Source organism: Ranitomeya imitator, unplaced genomic scaffold (genome assembly GCF_032444005.1).
Source record: "Ranitomeya imitator isolate aRanImi1 unplaced genomic scaffold, aRanImi1.pri SCAFFOLD_460, whole genome shotgun sequence".
NCBI classification, from domain to species: domain Eukaryota; kingdom Metazoa; phylum Chordata; class Amphibia; order Anura; family Dendrobatidae; genus Ranitomeya; species Ranitomeya imitator.
This window is the reverse complement of record NW_027194831.1, coordinates 66,109-85,795: the sequence shown is the minus strand read 5'-3', so window position 1 is coordinate 85,795 and position 19,687 is coordinate 66,109. Positions and strand designations below refer to the sequence as shown.

General features: G+C 42.4%; 6 non-coding genes across 6 annotated transcripts; all 6 read right to left on the bottom strand.

The window, feature by feature from the left end:
• Positions 1-2,993: 2,993 nt before the first annotated feature.
• On the bottom strand, positions 2,994-3,067 carry TRNAN-GUU (transfer RNA asparagine (anticodon GUU)). The gene has a single exon. It is a non-coding gene; the product is annotated as a tRNA-Asn (tRNA).
• A 7,071-nt stretch (positions 3,068-10,138) lies between these two features.
• Positions 10,139-10,212, bottom strand: TRNAN-GUU (transfer RNA asparagine (anticodon GUU)). Its single transcript has one exon. It is a non-coding gene; the product is annotated as a tRNA-Asn (tRNA).
• A 1,723-nt stretch (positions 10,213-11,935) lies between these two features.
• On the bottom strand, positions 11,936-12,009 carry TRNAN-GUU (transfer RNA asparagine (anticodon GUU)). Its single transcript has one exon. It is a non-coding gene; the product is annotated as a tRNA-Asn (tRNA).
• A 1,715-nt stretch (positions 12,010-13,724) lies between these two features.
• Positions 13,725-13,798, bottom strand: TRNAN-GUU (transfer RNA asparagine (anticodon GUU)). Its single transcript has one exon. It is a non-coding gene; the product is annotated as a tRNA-Asn (tRNA).
• A 1,705-nt stretch (positions 13,799-15,503) lies between these two features.
• TRNAN-GUU (transfer RNA asparagine (anticodon GUU)) lies at positions 15,504-15,577 on the bottom strand. Its single transcript has one exon. It is a non-coding gene; the product is annotated as a tRNA-Asn (tRNA).
• A 3,495-nt stretch (positions 15,578-19,072) lies between these two features.
• TRNAN-GUU (transfer RNA asparagine (anticodon GUU)) lies at positions 19,073-19,146 on the bottom strand. The gene has a single exon. It is a non-coding gene; the product is annotated as a tRNA-Asn (tRNA).
• Positions 19,147-19,687: the final 541 nt, after the last annotated feature.

The window sequence follows — 19,687 nt, the reverse complement described above, 5'->3', positions numbered from 1 at the left end:
TGTAAAAAAAAAATGCGCGCTTACGTAAGCGTTGGTGGTATAGTGGTGAGCATAGCTGCCTTCCAAGCAGTTGACCCGGGTTCGATTCCCGGCCAACGCATGGCTTGCTTTTTCACCATTGGTGTTGCGTTTATTCTCTTTTAATGTTCTCTTTTGTGTTCAAGCTCATGCTCTTACAGTTTAGCAACCACAAAAAGGAGAAAAAAACGAAGAGAAGCGTTCTTAGCTTTTTCAACACTTCATCTAAACCATTTGCTGCTCATCAGTTATTGTTTGAAACTTAGTAGGGTTAGTCCGCAATACAAAAGCAATGCCAAGGTAAACATTGGTATTGTGCTGGTTGGTGTAGCTTCTGTCAAAAGCAAACGCGTTTTGGCTCAAAAATTACTGGTCAAAACCCTGAATCCTGGATCAACTTGTGCCAAAGGACCAGAAGGCCTTCACGACCTCTCAGCAGTTTCTATAAACAAACAAAGCCATAAAAGGTCAATGGTTCTCTTTTGGGATTGTGCTACATCGCAACTTTTTTCTTCAAACTATGCAAGTTTTTTTCACTGTCCCCAATTTGATTCTCCATGTACATAGAAAGGGGTTGCTAGAAAGTTGCCCAACTGTATTTGTAGGGCACCAATCACGTTGTAGACTCCTTAAATGTTCTTCCAGTATGCAAAAATGGAATCCACACTTAAAAAAAAAAAAAAAAAAAAAAAAAGCTTGCAATGGCATGTGTGATTGTATATGAAAATTGTGACCTGGTGTGACGTGAAACTGACGATATGTTTGCCAGGTTTGGGGGATTAGCTCAAGTGGTAGAGCGCTCGCTTAGCATGCGAGAGGTAGAAGGATCGATGCCCGCATTCTCCAATACTACTGCTGAATTCCTTTTTCGCTGGGTTGAATGAATCATTTTTACCACCTGCTCGTGGCACCCATGGCCAAACCTAGTGGGCTTTCAACAATCCTTCGATAGCTCAGCTGGTAGAGCGGAGGACTGTAGCTCTAAATTAGCAATCCTTAGGTCGCTGGTTCAATTCCGGCTCGAAGGAAGTTTTGTTTATCCTATCTCATCCAGAAGGTTTTTCTCCAGTTTGTCTCGTGAATTCAAAACATCGTCAGCAAAATGGCTTTTACTTGAGGGAGATGCTTAGCACAAATGCAAAAACTTCTTCAACTGTAGCTTACTACTGAAGCAAAAGGGTGCAACGTCCCTGGGTGGACTCGAACCGCCAACCTTTCGGTTAACAGCCGAACGCGCTAACCGATTGCGCCACAGAGACATGATTTTCAACAAAAACAAACAAACATTTGCAAAGCACCAAGAATAATTTAGTTGCCAACAGATAAGAAATGGCTGATAAATTACATGACATAGACCAGAAGGCAGGCAGTAATTAGACTTCAACTCTGAGCATCCTCCACCATAAGCAGAGTGGCGCAGCGGAAGCGTGCTGGGCCCATAACCCAGAGGTCGATGGATCGAAACCATCCTCTGCTAAACGGTTGTGTTTTATACTCTTCATCATTACATTTCATCTAAATGCCCCTGTCTACAGCAAACCCTATTGGCTCAAAAAAACACTGGTTAAAACCCTGAATCCCAGTTCAACTCGTGCCGCTAAAGGACCAGAAGGCCTTTACGACGTCTCAAAATTTTCTATAAACAAACCATAAAAGGTCAATGGTTCTCCTTGGGATTGTGCTACATCACAACTTTTTTCACTCTCCCCCAGTTTGATTCTCCATGTACTTAGAAAGGATTTGCTAGAACGTTTACTGTTATTGCAGAAAATGTAAAAAAAAAATGCGCGCTTACGTAAGCGTTGGTGGTATAGTGGTGAGCATAGCTGCCTTCCAAGCAGTTGACCCGGGTTCGATTCCCGGCCAACGCATGGCTTGCTTTTTCACCATTGGTGTTGCGTTTATTCTCTTTTAATGTTCTCTTTTGTGTTCAAGCTCATGCTCTTACAGTTTAGCAACCACAAAAAGGAGAAAAAAACGAAGAGAAGCGTTCTTAGCTTTTTCAACACTTCATCTAAACCATTTGCTGCTCATCAGTTATTGTTTGAAACTTAGTAGGGTTAGTCCGCAATACAAAAGCAATGCCAAGGTAAACATTGGTATTGTGCTGGTTGGTGTAGCTTCTGTCAAAAGCAAACGCGTTTTGGCTCAAAAATTACTGGTCAAAACCCTGAATCCTGGATCAACTTGTGCCAAAGGACCAGAAGGCCTTCACGACCTCTCAGCAGTTTCTATAAACAAACAAAGCCATAAAAGGTCAATGGTTCTCTTTTGGGATTGTGCTACATCGCAACTTTTTTCTTCAAACTATGCAAGTTTTTTTCACTGTCCCCAATTTGATTCTCCATGTACATAGAAAGGGGTTGCTAGAAAGTTGCCCAACTGTATTTGTAGGGCACCAATCACGTTGTAGACTCCTTAAATGTTCTTCCAGTATGCAAAAATGGAATCCACACTTAAAAAAAAAAAAAAAAAAAAAAAAAAGCTTGCAATGGCATGTGTGATTGTATATGAAAATTGTGACCTGGTGTGACGTGAAACTGACGATATGTTTGCCAGGTTTGGGGGATTAGCTCAAGTGGTAGAGCGCTCGCTTAGCATGCGAGAGGTAGAAGGATCGATGCCCGCATTCTCCAATACTACTGCTGAATTCCTTTTTCGCTGGGTTGAATGAATCATTTTTACCACCTGCTCGTGGCACCCATGGCCAAACCTAGTGGGCTTTCAACAATCCTTCGATAGCTCAGCTGGTAGAGCAGAGGACTGTAGCTCTAAATTAGCAATCCTTAGGTCGCTGGTTCAATTCCGGCTCGAAGGAAGTTTTGTTTATCCTATCTCATCCAGAAGGTTTTTCTCCAGTTTGTCTCGTGAATTCAAAACATCGTCAGCAAAATGGCTTTTACTTGAGGGAGATGCTTAGCACAAATGCAAAAACTTCTTCAACTGTAGCTTACTACTGAAGCAAAAGGGTGCAACGTCCCTGGGTGGACTCGAACCACCAACCTTTCGGTTAACAGCCGAACGCGCTAACCGATTGCGCCACAGAGACATGATTTTCAACAAAAACAAACAAACATTTGCAAAGCACCAAGAATAATTTAGTTGCCAACAGATAAGAAATGGCTGATAAATTACATGACATAGACCAGAAGGCAGGCAGTAATTAGACTTCAACTCTGAGCATCCTCCACCATAAGCAGAGTGGCGCAGCGGAAGCGTGCTGGGCCCATAACCCAGAGGTCGATGGATTGAAACCATCCTCTGCTAAACGGTTGTGTTTTATACTCTTCATCATTACATTTCATCTAAATGCCCCTGTCTACAGCAAACCCTTTTGGCTCAAAAAAACACTGGTTAAAACCCTGAATCCCAGTTCAACTCGTGCCGCTAAAGGACCAGAAGGCCTTTACGACGTCTCAAAATTTTCTATAAACAAACCATAAAAGGTCAATGGTTCTCCTTGGGATTGTGCTACATCACAACTTTTTTCACTCTCCCCCAGTTTGATTCTCCATGTACTTAGAAAGGATTTGCTAGAACGTTTACTGTTATTGCAGAAAATGTAAAAAAAAAATGCGCGCTTACGTAAGCGTTGGTGGTATAGTGGTGAGCATAGCTGCCTTCCAAGCAGTTGACCCGGGTTCGATTCCCGGCCAACGCATGGCTTGCTTTTTCACCATTGGTGTTGCGTTTATTCTCTTTTAATGTTCTCTTTTGTGTTCAAGCTCATGCTCTTACAGTTTAGCAACCACAAAAAGGAGAAAAAAACGAAGAGAAGCGTTCTTAGCTTTTTCAACACTTCATCTAAACCATTTGCTGCTCATCAGTTATTGTTTGAAACTTAGTAGGGTTAGTCCGCAATACAAAAGCAATGCCAAGGTAAACATTGGTATTGTGCTGGTTGGTGTAGCTTCTGTCAAAAGCAAACGCGTTTTGGCTCAAAAATTACTGGTCAAAACCCTGAATCCTGGATCAACTTGTGCCAAAGGACCAGAAGGCCTTCACGACCTCTCAGCAGTTTCTATAAACAAACAAAGCCATAAAAGGTCAATGGTTCTCTTTTGGGATTGTGCTACATCGCAACTTTTTTCTTCAAACTATGCAAGTTTTTTTCACTGTCCCCAATTTGATTCTCCATGTACATAGAAAGGGGTTGCTAGAAAGTTGCCCAACTGTATTTGTAGGGCACCAATCACGTTGTAGACTCCTTAAATGTTCTTCCAGTATGCAAAAATGGAATCCACACTTAAAAAAAAAAAAAAAGCTTGCAATGGCATGTGTGATTGTATATGAAAATTGTGACCTGGTGTGACGTGAAACTGACGATATGTTTGCCAGGTTTGGGGGATTAGCTCAAGTGGTAGAGCGCTCGCTTAGCATGCGAGATGTAGCGGGATCGATGCCCGCATTCTCCAATACTACTGCTGAATTCCTTTTTCGCTGGGTTGAATGAATCATTTTTACCACCTGCTCGTGGCACCCATGGCCAAACCTAGTGGGCTTTCAACAATCCTTCGATAGCTCAGCTGGTAGAGCAGAGGACTGTAGCTCTAAATTAGCAATCCTTAGGTCGCTGGTTCAATTCCGGCTCGAAGGAAGTTTTGTTTATCCTATCTCATCCAGAAGGTTTTTCTCCAGTTTGTCTCGTGAATTCAAAACATCGTCAGCAAAATGGCTTTTACTTGAGGGAGATGCTTAGCACAAATACAAAAACTTCTTCAACTGTAGCTTACTACTGAAGCAAAAGGGTGCAACGTCCCTGGGTGGACTCGAACCGCCAACCTTTCGGTTAACAGCCGAACGCGCTAACCGATTGCGCCACAGAGACATGATTTTCAACAAAAACAAACAAACATTTGCAAAGCACCAAGAATAATTTAGTTGCCAACAGATAAGAAATGGCTGATAAATTACATGACATAGACCAGAAGGCAGGCAGTAATTAGACTTCAACTCTGAGCATCCTCCACCATAAGCAGAGTGGCGCAGCGGAAGCGTGCTGGGCCCATAACCCAGAGGTCGATGGATCGAAACCATCCTCTGCTAAACGGTTGTGTTTTATACTCTTCATCATTACATTTCATCTAAATGCCCCTGTCTACAGCAAACCCTATTGGCTCAAAAAAACACTGGTTAAAACCCTGAATCCCAGTTCAACTCGTGCCGCTAAAGGACCAGAAGGCCTTTACGACGTCTCAAAATTTTCTATAAACAAACCATAAAAGGTCAATGGTTCTCCTTGGGATTGTGCTACATCACAACTTTTTTCACTCTCCCCCAGTTTGATTCTCCATGTACTTAGAAAGGATTTGCTAGAACGTTTACTGTTATTGCAGAAAATGTAAAAAAAAAATGCGCGCTTACGTAAGCGTTGGTGGTATAGTGGTGAGCATAGCTGCCTTCCAAGCAGTTGACCCGGGTTCGATTCCCGGCCAACGCATGGCTTGCTTTTTCACCATTGGTGTTGCGTTTATTCTCTTTTAATGTTCTCTTTTGTGTTCAAGCTCATGCTCTTACAGTTTAGCAACCACAAAAAGGAGAAAAAAACGAAGAGAAGCGTTCTTAGCTTTTTCAACACTTCATCTAAACCATTTGCTGCTCATCAGTTATTGTTTGAAACTTAGTAGGGTTAGTCCGCAATACAAAAGCAATGCCAAGGTAAACATTGGTATTGTGCTGGTTGGTGTAGCTTCTGTCAAAAGCAAACGCGTTTTGGCTCAAAAATTACTGGTCAAAACCCTGAATCCTGGATCAACTTGTGCCAAAGGACCAGAAGGCCTTCACGACCTCTCAGCAGTTTCTATAAACAAACAAAGCCATAAAAGGTCAATGGTTCTCTTTTGGGATTGTGCTACATCGCAACTTTTTTCTTCAAACTATGCAAGTTTTTTTCACTGTCCCCAATTTGATTCTCCATGTACATAGAAAGGGGTTGCTAGAAAGTTGCCCAACTGTATTTGTAGGGCACCAATCACGTTGTAGACTCCTTAAATGTTCTTCCAGTATGCAAAAATGGAATCCACACTTAAAAAAAAAAAAAAAAAAAAAAAAAAGCTTGCAATGGCATGTGTGATTGTATATGAAAATTGTGACCTGGTGTGACGTGAAACTGACGATATGTTTGCCAGGTTTGGGGGATTATCTCAAGTGGTAGAGCGCTCGCTTAGCATGCGAGAGGTAGAAGGATCGATGCCCGCATTCTCCAATACTACTGCTGAATTCCTTTTTCGCTGGGTTGAATGAATCATTTTTACCACCTGCTCGTGGCACCCATGGCCAAACCTAGTGGGCTTTCAACAATCCTTCGATAGCTCAGCTGGTAGAGCAGAGGACTGTAGCTCTAAATTAGCAATCCTTAGGTCGCTGGTTCAATTCCGGCTCGAAGGAAGTTTTGTTTATCCTATCTCATCCAGAAGGTTTTTCTCCAGTTTGTCTCGTGAATTCAAAACATCGTCAGCAAAATGGCTTTTACTTGAGGGAGATGCTTAGCACAAATGCAAAAACTTCTTCAACTGTAGCTTACTACTGAAGCAAAAGGGTGCAACGTCCCTGGGTGGACTCGAACCGCCAACCTTTCGGTTAACAGCCGAACGCGCTAACCGATTGCGCCACAGAGACATGATTTTCAACAAAAACAAACAAACATTTGCAAAGCACCAAGAATAATTTAGTTGCCAACAGATAAGAAATGGCTGATAAATTACATGACATAGACCAGAAGGCAGGCAGTAATTAGACTTCAACTCTGAGCATCCTCCACCATAAGCAGAGTGGCGCAGCGGAAGCGTGCTGGGCCCATAACCCAGAGGTCGATGGATCGAAACCATCCTCTGCTAAACGGTTGTGTTTTATACTCTTCATCATTACATTTCATCTAAATGCCCCTGTCTACAGCAAACCCTTTTGGCTCAAAAAAACACTGGTTAAAACCCTGAATCCCAGTTCAACTCGTGCCGCTAAAGGACCAGAAGGCCTTTACGACGTCTCAAAATTTTCTATAAACAAACCATAAAAGGTCAATGGTTCTCCTTGGGATTGTGCTACATCACAACTTTTTTCACTCTCCCCCAGTTTGATTCTCCATGTACTTAGAAAGGATTTGCTAGAACGTTTACTGTTATTGCAGAAAATGTAAAAAAAAAATGCGCGCTTACGTAAGCGTTGGTGGTATAGTGGTGAGCATAGCTGCCTTCCAAGCAGTTGACCCGGGTTCGATTCCCGGCCAACGCATGGCTTGCTTTTTCACCATTGGTGTTGCGTTTATTCTCTTTTAATGTTCTCTTTTGTGTTCAAGCTCATGCTCTTACAGTTTAGCAACCACAAAAAGGAGAAAAAAACGAAGAGAAGCGTTCTTAGCTTTTTCAACACTTCATCTAAACCATTTGCTGCTCATCAGTTATTGTTTGAAACTTAGTAGGGTTAGTCCGCAATACAAAAGCAATGCCAAGGTAAACATTGGTATTGTGCTGGTTGGTGTAGCTTCTGTCAAAAGCAAACGCGTTTTGGCTCAAAAATTACTGGTCAAAACCCTGAATCCTGGATCAACTTGTGCCAAAGGACCAGAAGGCCTTCACGACCTCTCAGCAGTTTCTATAAACAAACAAAGCCATAAAAGGTCAATGGTTCTCTTTTGGGATTGTGCTACATCGCAACTTTTTTCTTCAAACTATGCAAGTTTTTTTCACTGTCCCCAATTTGATTCTCCATGTACATAGAAAGGGGTTGCTAGAAAGTTGCCCAACTGTATTTGTAGGGCACCAATCACGTTGTAGACTCCTTAAATGTTCTTCCAGTATGCAAAAATGGAATCCACACTTAAAAAAAAAAAAAAAGCTTGCAATGGCATGTGTGATTGTATATGAAAATTGTGACCTGGTGTGACGTGAAACTGACGATATGTTTGGCAGGTTTGGGGGATTAGCTCAAGTGGTAGAGCGCTCGCTTAGCATGCGAGAGGTAGCGGGATCGATGCCCGCATTCTCCAATACTACTGCTGAATTCCTTTTTCGCTGGGTTGAATGAATCATTTTTACCACCTGCTCGTGGCACCCATGGCCAAACCTAGTGGGCTTTCAACAATCCTTCGATAGCTCAGCTGGTAGAGCAGAGGACTGTAGCTCTAAATTAGCAATCCTTAGGTCGCTGGTTCAATTCCGGCTCGAAGGAAGTTTTGTTTATCCTATCTCATCCAGAAGGTTTTTCTCCAGTTTGTCTCGTGAATTCAAAACATCGTCAGCAAAATGGCTTTTACTTGAGGGAGATGCTTAGCACAAATGCAAAAACTTCTTCAACTGTAGCTTACTACTGAAGCAAAAGGGTGCAACGTCCCTGGGTGGACTCGAACCGCCAACCTTTCGGTTAACAGCCGAACGCGCTAACCGATTGCGCCACAGAGACATGATTTTCAACAGAGACATGATTTTCAACAAAAACAAACAAACATTTGCAAAGCACCAAGAATAATTTAGTTGCCAACAGATAAGAAATGGCTGATAAATTACATGACATAGACCAGAAGGCAGGCAGTAATTAGACTTCAACTCTGAGCATCCTCCACCATAAGCAGAGTGGCGCAGCGGAAGCGTGCTGGGCCCATAACCCAGAGGTCGATGGATCGAAACCATCCTCTGCTAAACGGTTGTGTTTTATACTCTTCATCATTACATTTCATCTAAATGCCCCTGTCTACAGCAAACCCTTTTGGCTCAAAAAAACACTGGTTAAAACCCTGAATCCCAGTTCAACTCGTGCCGCTAAAGGACCAGAAGGCCTTTACGACGTCTCAAAATTTTCTATAAACAAACCATAAAAGGTCAATGGTTCTCCTTGGGATTGTGCTACATCACAACTTTTTTCACTCTCCCCCAGTTTGATTCTCCATGTACTTAGAAAGGATTTGCTAGAACGTTTACTGTTATTGCAGAAAATGTAAAAAAAAAATGCGCGCTTACGTAAGCGTTGGTGGTATAGTGGTGAGCATAGCTGCCTTCCAAGCAGTTGACCCGGGTTCGATTCCCGGCCAACGCATGGCTTGCTTTTTCACCATTGGTGTTGCGTTTATTCTCTTTTAATGTTCTCTTTTGTGTTCAAGCTCATGCTCTTACAGTTTAGCAACCACAAAAAGGAGAAAAAAACGAAGAGAAGCGTTCTTAGCTTTTTCAACACTTCATCTAAACCATTTGCTGCTCATCAGTTATTGTTTGAAACTTAGTAGGGTTAGTCCGCAATACAAAAGCAATGCCAAGGTAAACATTGGTATTGTGCTGGTTGGTGTAGCTTCTGTCAAAAGCAAACGCGTTTTGGCTCAAAAATTACTGGTCAAAACCCTGAATCCTGGATCAACTTGTGCCAAAGGACCAGAAGGCCTTCACGACCTCTCAGCAGTTTCTATAAACAAACAAAGCCATAAAAGGTCAATGGTTCTCTTTTGGGATTGTGCTACATCGCAACTTTTTTCTTCAAACTATGCAAGTTTTTTTCACTGTCCCCAATTTGATTCTCCATGTACATAGAAAGGGGTTGCTAGAAAGTTGCCCAACTGTATTTGTAGGGCACCAATCACGTTGTAGACTCCTTAAATGTTCTTCCAGTATGCAAAAATGGAATCCACACTTAAAAAAAAAAAAAAAGCTTGCAATGGCATGTGTGATTGTATATGAAAATTGTGACCTGGTGTGACGTGAAACTGACGATATGTTTGCCACGTTTGGGGGATTAGCTCAAGTGGTAGAGCGCTCGCTTAGCATGCGAGAGGTAGCGGGATCGATGCCCGCATTCTCCAATACTACTGCTGAATTCCTTTTTCGCTGGGTTGAATGAATCATTTTTACCACCTGCTCGTGGCACCCATGGCCAAACCTAGTGGGCTTTCAACAATCCTTCGATAGCTCAGCTGGTAGAGCGGAGGACTGTAGCTCTAAATTAGCAATCCTTAGGTCGCTGGTTCAATTCCGGCTCGAAGGAAGTTTTGTTTATCCTATCTCATCCAGAAGGTTTTTCTCCAGTTTGTCTCGTGAATTCAAAACATCGTCAGCAAAATGGCTTTTACTTGAGGGAGATGCTTAGCACAAATGCAAAAACTTCTTCAACTGTAGCTTACTACTGAAGCAAAAGGGTGCAACGTCCCTGGGTGGACTCGAACCACCAACCTTTCGGTTAACAGCCGAACGCGCTAACCGATTGCGCCACAGAGACATGATTTTCAACAAAAACAAACAAACATTTGCAAAGCACCAAGAATAATTTAGTTGCCAACAGATAAGAAATGGCTGATAAATTACATGACATAGACCAGAAGGCAGGCAGTAATTAGACTTCAACTCTGAGCATCCTCCACCATAAGCAGAGTGGCGCAGCGGAAGCGTGCTGGGCCCATAACCCAGAGGTCGATGGATCGAAACCATCCTCTGCTAAACGGTTGTGTTTTATACTCTTCATCATTACATTTCATCTAAATGCCCCTGTCTACAGCAAACCCTTTTGGCTCAAAAAAACACTGGTTAAAACCCTGAATCCCAGTTCAACTCGTGCCGCTAAAGGACCAGAAGGCCTTTACGACGTCTCAAAATTTTCTATAAACAAACCATAAAAGGTCAATGGTTCTCCTTGGGATTGTGCTACATCACAACTTTTTTCACTCTCCCCCAGTTTGATTCTCCATGTACTTAGAAAGGATTTGCTAGAACGTTTACTGTTATTGCAGAAAATGTAAAAAAAAAATGCGCGCTTACGTAAGCGTTGGTGGTATAGTGGTGAGCATCGCTGCCTTCCAAGCAGTTGACCCGGGTTCGATTCCCGGCCAACGCATGGCTTGCTTTTTCACCATTGGTGTTGCGTTTATTCTCTTTTAATGTTCTCTTTTGTGTTCAAGCTCATGCTCTACTCTCTTCTTACAGTTTAGCAACCACAAAAAGGAGAAAAAAACGAAGAGAAGCGTTCTTAGCTTTTTCAACACTTCATCTAAACCATTTGCTGCTCATCAGTTATTGTTTGAAACTTAGTAGGGTTAGTCCGCAATACAAAAGCAATGCCAAGGTAAACATTGGTATTGTGCTGGTTGGTGTAGCTTCTGTCAAAAGCAAACGCGTTTTGGCTCAAAAATTACTGGTCAAAACCCTGAATCCTGGATCAACTTGTGCCAAAGGACCAGAAGGCCTTCACGACCTCTCAGCAGTTTCTATAAACAAACAAAGCCATAAAAGGTCAATGGTTCTCTTTTGGGATTGTGCTACATCGCAACTTTTTTCTTCAAACTATGCAAGTTTTTTTCACTGTCCCCAATTTGATTCTCCATGTACATAGAAAGGGGTTGCTAGAAAGTTGCCCAACTGTATTTGTAGGGCACCAATCACGTTGTAGACTCCTTAAATGTTCTTCCAGTATGCAAAAATGGAATCCACACTTAAAAAAAAAAAAAAAAAAAAAAAGCTTGCAATGGCATGTGTGATTGTATATGAAAATTGTGACCTGGTGTGACGTGAAACTGACGATATGTTTGCCAGGTTTGGGGGATTAGCTCAAGTGGTAGAGCGCTCGCTTAGCATGCGAGAGGTAGCAGGATCGATGCCCGCATTCTCCAATACTACTGCTGAATTCCTTTTTCGCTGGGTTGAATGAATCATTTTTACCACCTGCTCGTGGCACCCATGGCCAAACCTAGTGGGCTTTCAACAATCCTTCGATAGCTCAGCTGGTAGAGCGGAGGACTGTAGCTCTAAATTAGCAATCCTTAGGTCGCTGGTTCAATTCCGTCTTGAAGGAAGTTTTGTTTATCCTATCTCATCCAGAAGGTTTTTCTCCAGTTTGTCTCGTGAATTCAAAACATCGTCAGCAAAATGGCTTTTACTTGAGGGAGATGCTTAGCACAAATGCAAAAACTTCTTCAACTGTAGCTTACTACTGAAGCAAAAGGGTGCAACGTCCCTGGGTGGACTCGAACCACCAACCTTTCGGTTAACAGCCGAACGCGCTAACCGATTGCGCCACAGAGACATGATTTTCAACAAAAACAAACAAACATTTGCAAAGCACCAAGAATAATTTAGTTGCCAACAGATAAGAAATGGCTGATAAATTACATGACATAGACCAGAAGGCAGGCAGTAATTAGACTTCAACTCTGAGCATCCTCCACCATAAGCAGAGTGGCGCAGCGGAAGCGTGCTGGGCCCATAACCCAGAGGTCGATGGATCGAAACCATCCTCTGCTAAACGGTTGTGTTTTATACTCTTCATCATTACATTTCATCTAAATGCCCCTGTCTACAGCAAACCCTATTGGCTCAAAAAAACACTGGTTAAAACCCTGAATCCCAGTTCAACTCATGCCGCTAAAGGACCAGAAGGCCTTTACGACGTCTCAAAATTTTCTATAAACAAACCATAAAAGGTCAATGGTTCTCCTTGGGATTGTGCTACATCACAACTTTTTTCACTCTCCCCCAGTTTGATTCTCCATGTACTTAGAAAGGATTTGCTAGAACGTTTACTGTTATTGCAGAAAATGTAAAAAAAAAATGCGCGCTTACGTAAGCGTTGGTGGTATAGTGGTGAGCATAGCTGCCTTCCAAGCAGTTGACCCGGGTTCGATTCCCGGCCAACGCATGGCTTGCTTTTTCACCATTGGTGTTGCGTTTATTCTCTTTTAATGTTCTCTTTTGTGTTCAAGCTCATGCTCTACTCTCTTCTTACAGTTTAGCAACCACAAAAAGGAGAAAAAAACGAAGAGAAGCGTTCTTAGCTTTTTCAACACTTCATCTAAACCATTTGCTGCTCATCAGTTATTGTTTGAAACTTAGTAGGGTTAGTCCGCAATACAAAAGCAATGCCAAGGTAAACATTGGTATTGTGCTGGTTGGTGTAGCTTCTGTCAAAAGCAAACGCGTTTTGGCTCAAAAATTACTGGTCAAAACCCTGAATCCTGGATCAACTTGTGCCAAAGGACCAGAAGGCCTTCACGACCTCTCAGCAGTTTCTATAAACAAACAAAGCCATAAAAGGTCAATGGTTCTCTTTTGGGATTGTGCTACATCGCAACTTTTTTCTTCAAACTATGCAAGTTTTTTTCACTGTCCCCAATTTGATTCTCCATGTACATAGAAAGGGGTTGCTAGAAAGTTGCCCAACTGTATTTGTAGGGCACCAATCACGTTGTAGACTCCTTAAATGTTCTTCCAGTATGCAAAAATGGAATCCACACTTAAAAAAAAAAAAAAAGCTTGCAATGGCATGTGTGATTGTATATGAAAATTGTGACCTGGTGTGACGTGAAACTGACGATATGTTTGCCAGGTTTGGGGGATTAGCTCAAGTGGTAGAGCGCTCGCTTAGCATGCGAGAGGTAGCGGGATCGATGCCCGCATTCTCCAATACTACTGCTGAATTCCTTTTTCGCTGGGTTGAATGAATCATTTTTACCACCTGCTCGTGGCACCCATGGCCAAACCTAGTGGGCTTTCAACAATCCTTTGATAGCTCAGCTGGTAGAGCGGAGGACTGTAGCTCTAAATTAGCAATCCTTAGGTCGCTGGTTCAATTCCGGCTCGAAGGAAGTTTTGTTTATCCTATCTCATCCAGAAGGTTTTTCTCCAGTTTGTCTCGTGAATTCAAAACATCGTCAGCAAAATGGCTTTTACTTGAGGGAGATGCTTAGCACAAATGCAAAAACTTCTTCAACTGTAGCTTACTACTGAAGCAAAAGGGTGCAACGTCCCTGGGTGGACTCGAACCACCAACCTTTCGGTTAACAGCCGAACGCGCTAACCGATTGCGCCACAGAGACATGATTTTCAACAAAAACAAACAAACATTTGCAAAGCACCAAGAATAATTTAGTTGCCAACAGATAAGAAATGGCTGATAAATTACATGACATAGACCAGAAGGCAGGCAGTAATTAGACTTCAACTCTGAGCATCCTCCACCATAAGCAGAGTGGCGCAGCGGAAGCGTGCTGGGCCCATAACCCAGAGGTCGATGGATCGAAACCATCCTCTGCTAAACGGTTGTGTTTTATACTCTTCATCATTACATTTCATCTAAATGCCCCTGTCTACAGCAAACCCTATTGGCTCAAAAAAACACTGGTTAAAACCCTGAATCCCAGTTCAACTCATGCCGCTAAAGGACCAGAAGGCCTTTACGACGTCTCAAAATTTTCTATAAACAAACCATAAAAGGTCAATGGTTCTCCTTGGGATTGTGCTACATCACAACTTTTTTCACTCTCCCCCAGTTTGATTCTCCATGTACTTAGAAAGGATTTGCTAGAACGTTTACTGTTATTGCAGAAAATGTAAAAAAAAAATGCGCGCTTACGTAAGCGTTGGTGGTATAGTGGTGAGCATAGCTGCCTTCCAAGCAGTTGACCCGGGTTCGATTCCCGGCCAACGCATGGCTTGCTTTTTCACCATTGGTGTTGCGTTTATTCTCTTTTAATGTTCTCTTTTGTGTTCAAGCTCATGCTCTTACAGTTTAGCAACCACAAAAAGGAGAAAAAAACGAAGAGAAGCGTTCTTAGCTTTTTCAACACTTCATCTAAACCATTTGCTGCTCATCAGTTATTGTTTGAAACTTAGTAGGGTTAGTCCACAATACAAAAGCAATGCCAAGGTAAACATTGGTATTGTGCTGGTTGGTGTAGCTTCTGTCAAAAGCAAACGCGTTTTGGCTCAAAAATTACTGGTCAAAACCCTGAATCCTGGATCAACTTGTGCCAAAGGACCAGAAGGCCTTCACGACCTCTCAGCAGTTTCTATAAACAAACAAAGCCATAAAAGGTCAATGGTTCTCTTTTGGGATTGTGCTACATCGCAACTTTTTTCTTCAAACTATGCAAGTTTTTTTCACTGTCCCCAATTTGATTCTCCATGTACATAGAAAGGGGTTGCTAGAAAGTTGCCCAACTGTATTTGTAGGGCACCAATCACGTTGTAGACTCCTTAAATGTTCTTCCAGTATGCAAAAATGGAATCCACACTTAAAAAAAAAAAAAAAGCTTGCAATGGCATGTGTGATTGTATATGAAAATTGTGACCTGGTGTGACGTGAAACTGACGATATGTTTGCCAGGTTTGGGGGATTAGCTCAAGTGGTAGAGCGCTCGCTTAGCATGCGAGAGGTAGCGGGATCGATGCCCGCATTCTCCAATACTACTGCTGAATTCCTTTTTCGCTGGGTTGAATGAATCATTTTTACCACCTGCTCGTGGCACCCATGGCCAAACCTAGTGGGCTTTCAACAATCCTTCGATAGCTCAGCTGGTAGAGCGGAGGACTGTAGCTCTAAATTAGCAATCCTTAGGTCGCTGGTTCAATTCCGGCTCGAAGGAAGTTTTGTTTATCCTATCTCATCCAGAAGGTTTTTCTCCAGTTTGTCTCGTGAATTCAAAACATCGTCAGCAAAATGGCTTTTACTTGAGGGAGATGCTTAGCACAAATGCAAAAACTTCTTCAACTGTAGCTTACTACTGAAGCAAAAGGGTGCAACGTCCCTGGGTGGACTCGAACCACCAACCTTTCGGTTAACAGCCGAACGCGCTAACCGATTGCGCCACAGAGACATGATTTTCAACAAAAACAAACAAACATTTGCAAAGCACCAAGAATAATTTAGTTGCCAACAGATAAGAAATGGCTGATAAATTACATGACATAGACCAGAAGGCAGGCAGTAATTAGACTTCAACTCTGAGCATCCTCCACCATAAGCAGAGTGGCGCAGCGGAAGCGTGCTGGGCCCATAACCCAGAGGTCGATGGATCGAAACCATCCTCTGCTAAACGGTTGTGTTTTATACTCTTCATCATTACATTTCATCTAAATGCCCCTGTCTACAGCAAACCCTATTGGCTCAAAAAAACACTGGTTAAAACCCTGAATCCCAGTTCAACTCATGCCGCTAAAGGACCAGAAGGCCTTTACGACGTCTCAAAATTTTCTATAAACAAACCATAAAAGGTCAATGGTTCTCCTTGGGATTGTGCTACATCACAACTTTTTTCACTCTCCCCCAGTTTGATTCTCCATGTACTTAGAAAGGATTTGCTAGAACGTTTACTGTTATTGCAGAAAATGTAAAAAAAAAATGCGCGCTTACGTAAGCGTTGGTGGTATAGTGGTGAGCATAGCTGCCTTCCAAGCAGTTGACCCGGGTTCGATTCCCGGCCAACGCATGGCTTGCTTTTTCACCATTGGTGTTGCGTTTATTCTCTTTTAATGTTCTCTTTTGTGTTCAAGCTCATGCTCTTACAGTTTAGCAACCACAAAAAGGAGAAAAAAACGAAGAGAAGCGTTCTTAGCTTTTTCAACACTTCATCTAAACCATTTGCTGCTCATCAGTTATTGTTTGAAACTTAGTAGGGTTAGTCCGCAATACAAAAGCAATGCCAAGGTAAACATTGGTATTGTGCTGGTTGGTGTAGCTTCTGTCAAAAGCAAACGCGTTTTGGCTCAAAAATTACTGGTCAAAACCCTGAATCCTGGATCAACTTGTGCCAAAGGACCAGAAGGCCTTCACGACCTCTCAGCAGTTTCTATAAACAAACAAAGCCATAAAAGGTCAATGGTTCTCTTTTGGGATTGTGCTACATCGCAACTTTTTTCTTCAAACTATGCAAGTTTTTTTCACTGTCCCCAATTTGATTCTCCATGTACATAGAAAGGGGTTGCTAGAAAGTTGCCCAACTGTATTTGTAGGGCACCAATCACGTTGTAGACTCCTTAAATGTTCTTCCAGTATGCAAAAATGGAATCCACACTTAAAAAAAAAAAAAAAAAAAAAAAAAAGCTTGCAATGGCATGTGTGATTGTATATGAAAATTGTGACCTGGTGTGACGTGAAACTGACGATATGTTTGCCAGGTTTGGGGGATTAGCTCAAGTGGTAGAGCGCTCGCTTAGCATGCGAGAGGTAGAAGGATCGATGCCCGCATTCTCCAATACTACTGCTGAATTCCTTTTTCGCTGGGTTGAATGAATCATTTTTACCACCTGCTCGTGGCACCCATGGCCAAACCTAGTGGGCTTTCAACAATCCTTCGATAGCTCAGCTGGTAGAGCAGAGGACTGTAGCTCTAAATTAGCAATCCTTAGGTCGCTGGTTCAATTCCGGCTCGAAGGAAGTTTTGTTTATCCTATCTCATCCAGAAGGTTTTTCTCCAGTTTGTCTCGTGAATTCAAAACATCGTCAGCAAAATGGCTTTTACTTGAGGGAGATGCTTAGCACAAATGCAAAAACTTCTTCAACTGTAGCTTACTACTGAAGCAAAAGGGTGCAACGTCCCTGGGTGGACTCGAACCGCCAACCTTTCGGTTAACAGCCGAACGCGCTAACCGATTGCGCCACAGAGACATGATTTTCAACAAAAACAAACAAACATTTGCAAAGCACCAAGAATAATTTAGTTGCCAACAGATAAGAAATGGCTGATAAATTACATGACATAGACCAGAAGGCAGGCAGTAATTAGACTTCAACTCTGAGCATCCTCCACCATAAGCAGAGTGGCGCAGCGGAAGCGTGCTGGGCCCATAACCCAGAGGTCGATGGATCGAAACCATCCTCTGCTAAACGGTTGTGTTTTATACTCTTCATCATTACATTTCATCTAAATGCCCCTGTCTACAGCAAACCCTTTTGGCTCAAAAAAACACTGGTTAAAACCCTGAATCCCAGTTCAACTCGTGCCGCTAAAGGACCAGAAGGCCTTTACGACGTCTCAAAATTTTCTATAAACAAACCATAAAAGGTCAATGGTTCTCCTTGGGATTGTGCTACATCACAACTTTTTTCACTCTCCCCCAGTTTGATTCTCCATGTACTTAGAAAGGATTTGCTAGAACGTTTACTGTTATTGCAGAAAATGTAAAAAAAAAATGCGCGCTTACGTAAGCGTTGGTGGTATAGTGGTGAGCATAGCTGCCTTCCAAGCAGTTGACCCGGGTTCGATTCCCGGCCAACGCATGGCTTGCTTTTTCACCATTGGTGTTGCGTTTATTCTCTTTTAATGTTCTCTTTTGTGTTCAAGCTCATGCTCTTACAGTTTAGCAACCACAAAAAGGAGAAAAAAACGAAGAGAAGCGTTCTTAGCTTTTTCAACACTTCATCTAAACCATTTGCTGCTCATCAGTTATTGTTTGAAACTTAGTAGGGTTAGTCCGCAATACAAAAGCAATGCCAAGGTAAACATTGGTATTGTGCTGGTTGGTGTAGCTTCTGTCAAAAGCAAACGCGTTTTGGCTCAAAAATTACTGGTCAAAACCCTGAATCCTGGATCAACTTGTGCCAAAGGACCAGAAGGCCTTCACGACCTCTCAGCAGTTTCTATAAACAAACAAAGCCATAAAAGGTCAATGGTTCTCTTTTGGGATTGTGCTACATCGCAACTTTTTTCTTCAAACTATGCAAGTTTTTTTCACTGTCCCCAATTTGATTCTCCATGTACATAGAAAGGGGTTGCTAGAAAGTTGCCCAACTGTATTTGTAGGGCACCAATCACGTTGTAGACTCCTTAAATGTTCTTCCAGTATGCAAAAATGGAATCCACACTTAAAAAAAAAAAAAAAGCTTGCAATGGCATGTGTGATTGTATATGAAAATTGTGACCTGGTGTGACGTGAAACTGACGATATGTTTGCCAGGTTTGGGGGATTAGCTCAAGTGGTAGAGCGCTCGCTTAGCATGCGAGAGGTAGCGGGATCGATGCCCGCATTCTCCAATACTACTGCTGAATTCCTTTTTCGCTGGGTTGAATGAATCATTTTTACCACCTGCTCGTGGCACCCATGGCCAAACCTAGTGGGCTTTCAACAATCCTTCGATAGCTCAGCTGGTAGAGCGGAGGACTGTAGCTCTAAATTAGCAATCCTTAGGTCGCTGGTTCAATTCCGGCTCGAAGGAAGTTTTGTTTATCCTATCTCATCCAGAAGGTTTTTCTCCAGTTTGTCTCGTGAATTCAAAACATCGTCAGCAAAATGGCTTTTACTTGAGGGAGATGCTTAGCACAAATGCAAAAACTTCTTCAACTGTAGCTTACTACTGAAGCAAAAGGGTGCAACGTCCCTGGGTGGACTCGAACCACCAACCTTTCGGTTAACAGCCGAACGCGCTAACCGATTGCGCCACAGAGACATGATTTTCAACAAAAACAAACAAACATTTGCAAAGCACCAAGAATAATTTAGTTGCCAACAGATAAGAAATGGCTGATAAATTACATGACATAGACCAGAAGGCAGGCAGTAATTAGACTTCAACTCTGAGCATCCTCCACCATAAGCAGAGTGGCGCAGCGGAAGCGTGCTGGGCCCATAACCCAGAGGTCGATGGATCGAAACCATCCTCTGCTAAACGGTTGTGTTTTATACTCTTCATCATTACATTTCATCTAAATGCCCCTGTCTACAGCAAACCCTTTTGGCTCAAAAAAACACTGGTTAAAACCCTGAATCCCAGTTCAACTCGTGCCGCTAAAGGACCAGAAGGCCTTTACGACGTCTCAAAATTTTCTATAAACAAACCATAAAAGGTCAATGGTTCTCCTTGGGATTGTGCTACATCACAACTTTTTTCACTCTCCCCCAGTTTGATTCTCCATGTACTTAGAAAGGATTTGCTAGAACGTTTACTGTTATTGCAGAAAATGTAAAAAAAAAATGCGCGCTTACGTAAG